This window comes from Garra rufa, unplaced genomic scaffold (assembly GCF_049309525.1).
Source record: "Garra rufa unplaced genomic scaffold, GarRuf1.0 hap1_unplaced_001, whole genome shotgun sequence".
NCBI lineage: Eukaryota > Metazoa > Chordata > Actinopteri > Cypriniformes > Cyprinidae > Garra > Garra rufa.
Window position 1 is genome coordinate 17,307,992 of NW_027394276.1, and position 4,257 is coordinate 17,312,248.

General features: G+C 33.7%; 1 long non-coding RNA gene across 1 annotated transcript; it reads left to right on the top strand.

The window, feature by feature from the left end:
• Positions 1-828: 828 nt before the first annotated feature.
• Positions 829-3,046, top strand: LOC141302338 (uncharacterized). Its single transcript, XR_012342366.1, has 3 exons — positions 829-1,246; positions 1,475-1,529; positions 2,606-3,046. It is a non-coding gene; the product is annotated as an uncharacterized lncRNA (long non-coding RNA).
• The last annotated feature ends 1,211 nt before the right edge of the window (positions 3,047-4,257 follow it).

The window sequence follows — 4,257 nt, forward strand, 5'->3', positions numbered from 1 at the left end:
GCAATATGATTTAATTATTTCGTTTTTAATTATTAAATATATATATATATATATATAGGCTATATACATAAGTTATTCATAAAGTCACAATTTAAAGTCTGAGCTGGATGCAAAAACTGCTGCCAAGATGTTGTTACAAATCTCGCGATTTGGTATCTCTATAGCAGATTATCTCGAGATATGACAGTTTGTATACTCAATATTCCAGATCAATAGGTGGCGGTAATGCATCTTTTTATGCTGGTTTGGCAAAATCGCCAAAAACACCAGAAGAAGAGGAGTGAACCGTAAACGTACAGGAGGAGAGTTTTTTGAGTTTACAAATCATTAAAAATTCATCGATGGGTGAGTACATTTTGAGGTATTTTATTAATGTATTTTATTTTTACTTGTTTTACTCGGAGGAACCAAAAGCAAGTATAAGCACACTGTCAAGTTAAATTAAGTTGGGCTAAAGTTAGCTAGTATGCTAAAAGGTAATGTTTAATGCTATGGTCTTTTTTAACCCTAAAAAGAAACTCATCTGTGGCAAAATAAAAAGTTTATGAAAATTAAAAGTTGAAGTAGCCAGCTTTCGAATATTTTTAAGTTTTCTCAATTTGTTGTTTTATGTGTAAGCATTATCACAGAATGTTAAAGTGTGTTTGTGTTAATGACTTGTATGAGATATATTAAAAATTATATATTCAGTATACTATATGCATTGACACACACACACACACACATATATATATATATATATATATTTTTTTTTTTTTTTTTTTTTTTTCTTTATTATTAGGCAAGCTATAAAAGGAAAAAAAACAATAGTTAAATGTATATATGTACTTTGATATCAATGACATGCAGCACATAAGAGCACATCGGTTGATTAAACATGTTTAAAGATTAAATTAAAAAGTACTACTCAGATGTAGCATTCTGAAAGTTTATTTCTGAAAATAAATGCAATGGAAAAACTGTGATATGTTAAAACTGTAGGAGGAGCTCAGGAATAATTCACTGAAATCTGTAAATTAATTTGAGCATGGCTGACTTCAATAAGTGCTTTAAAAGTATTTTGTAATTTCAGATTTGCTAAACATGTCCTCTGACTATCAAAGAAAGTGGAGATGTCGAAAGGCAAGATTTGATGCCTTAGCGGAAGAGGACAGCAGCTCAGAATCCGAGGGGACAGTGGAGCCTGCCTTGGTGTTTTACAATTTCAAATAGGTGGAACCAGATAATTACCCCATGCCATCAGCAAGTAAGGAATATTATATGGTGTTTGAAACGCAGGTCATTTATGGGAAATTCATTAAAGCAAAGTTTGCAAACAGTCAGTTTGTAAATCTTTTATTAGAGGTACAAGTAGTTGTTTATCGATAATCTAATGCCAATATCGATACCATTGTTTTTGTTTGCTGTCAATTCTGTCTTGCTCTTGAGTTTTCAAAACATTATTACATTATTTTGATTGTGGTGTCACTTTTAGGTTCAGCAACTGTCCAGAGTTGGCCGAATGTCAGTCAGAGACTGTGTATGAACAGGTATGTATTTACCTAGCATTGTTTGTGTGTTTTGCTGTGTCGTATTTCAGAAAAAAATGACAATAGTAACAGTATCCACAATAATAACCTCAACCTTTGGTAATACTATAATTCTGTCACACACTATATCTACTTATATAATTGCCTGTTTTTGTGTTGAAGTTGTAATGTCTGTGCTAAATCAGGTTGTTCGTAGGACTTAAAACAAGATATAAAAACATAATGTTAGTGTAAGAAATGAAAGAGTCATTACTTGTCACAAAAACTTTGGATAGGGATAGAGCACTTATTACATGATAGAGAGTGGTTGTGAAAGTGTATGTTTTAACACTGCATGCAATTGGCAAGCTGCACAGTACTGCTAATTTGTAATACTGATCTTACAATGCATTTTAATATTATGACTGAATCATTTATCTCGCAGAATCATGTCAAATGCCTTAAAGGCAAAATTCAACATGCAGGGTGGTGGCCAGCTGGAAAAAAGGCTGCATTCAAGGCTACACCTTTATATAATATAATACAAGGTAATTTGTGACACATCGTATGTTCCTTGTGTCTTATTTAAAAGACCTGTTTTTATCAGGAATGTCCAAACGCATAATTAACATGTTTTAGTCCCGGTGTTCTCATATGTGGACATGTATGAAATCAACATCCTGCATCACGAATTAAGTCGTCACTTTGTTTTGAAATGCATAACATTTTTCTGAGATGTTGATTCATGACACACAGTTTAAAAATTAGATAATTACAAATTATCTTATTTCCATAAGAGTGTCACTACATTACTTTTAGACTTTTTGAAGACTAAGGAGAGGGAGTGGTCCTGGTGAAACATTCAATCATTTGGTATCTCAGAGAAGCTCTCAATACTGTGACATGTAGAGTGTCAGAGAAATCCACTAAAATATAATGTTCTCATGTTACTCATATCACAGGTTAATGTGTTCATGAAATGGATGGGAAAAGTCTTGTTCGACTGCATTGTACAATTAGTTTGATAGATAAAAACACTTTCAAAATAAGTGCTTGTTTAACTTTTTGCTTTTTACATTCATATTTTCTTCCCTCAGATGCTGTGAAGAGGTGGAACCCCAATTCAACGGAATCGGAAATTGATGGCGCTATGGCTGAACATCTAAAACATGCTCCAGGAAGAGCGGGGGGTGGGGGTTATAAAAAATAAGTTTTCGGGTGAAAAAGATGTGGGAGATATTTGTGACAGCTCAATTCCTTAAATTTAGTTATGAAACTGAATTTGTTTCGTGATGAACATGTTAATTTTTCCTGTTTCCCTGGTGAATTTGTATTAAAACCATAAAATAAATGTGATAAATAAATTGTGACTTTAGTTCATCCCGTTATCTTTGATCATTTGTAATGAACTACTAAAATGTTAATAATATAACACTTTATTTTACAGTGACCTTGTTACATGTAGTTACTGTAATAACTATAAATTATGCATAATTGCATGTATCAAACCTTAACCTTATATTCAGATGCAGTTAATTATATTAAGTACTTAAATGTATAAGTAAATAATGTGTTGTTTGATCTACACGTGATTATAACGTGTTCTATCTAGACGTTTCGGTATGACTGGGCCGATTTTGGCCCTTTTTAGAACCTTTGTCAAGTTTAGATGTGTAAACGTCAAAATCGCCTGTTTACGATTTAACACAATTAGTGTATGATTATTTTATAAGCAGGCTTATATGCCTACACTTATGCATAAACACACCATATAAACATCCAGAAGAAGACTAATTCTGACGTCCAGGGACGCGCTGAAGAGACGTGGAATTCACGGCCAGAAAAGACGTCGGTTCAACTTCCATTTTGGAACTATTTTTCAACCATGACGGGACGTGTCGGACGGACGTCTTTTCAACGGTCATTACACGTCCAAATGTTTGCTGGGGTGGTTCAAACGATGAGACCATGTTCATGAAACAGTCTTTACTAGCTTATTCGTTTCCACAAAAATGCAGCACAAATAAGCAAGCATTTTAACGTTTTAAATACACTAATCTACTATTATTGTTCAATCGCTGGAGTGTTTTTTTTATTTTATATATTTTTAATGCCTTTAAAATATGTAGTTTTGTGAACACGGACGAAGAAACGCCAGCCCCGAAGCTCATTCGTAAACCACATAAAACAGCTCATATGCGCTTAATATAGCTCTTTAAAATGATATTCTGTTTACATTGTGTACAGTCGCTGGAGTGTTTTTATTTAAATGCTTTTAAAAGAGGCTTAGTGATGTAGTTCGCAGACCAAGAGCTCGGAGACTTGACTCTCATGTCAGTACAACAGAAAACACTGGCTGAAGGCAGCTCTCTCCGTTTTAAATTAAACTGCTTGCAAACTCCTGAAATTAGCTCTTGGTGTGTTCTAAGGGGTTGACAGAATGAAATCGCTGGAACATTAAAATTTTAAAAGGCCGTATTTATTTTCATTTTTCCGCTCCACCCCTTCGGTGGAGGTGAATGGCTTAAACTGGGCATTATTTTTTGTACGTGACCTGTGGTTAGAGGCATTGTTTCTTGTTAGTAAGACATATGGCTTAATAAATTATGTCCTTGGGTATAATTTGCAAGCTAACATGCAGTATAAGCTATTTCCTACTTTTAACCTGAATATAAATGATTTTATTCACTATTTTTGTGCGTCCTCTATAAAGCACCATTTATGGTTAGTGCGCATGCGCACAAATGCC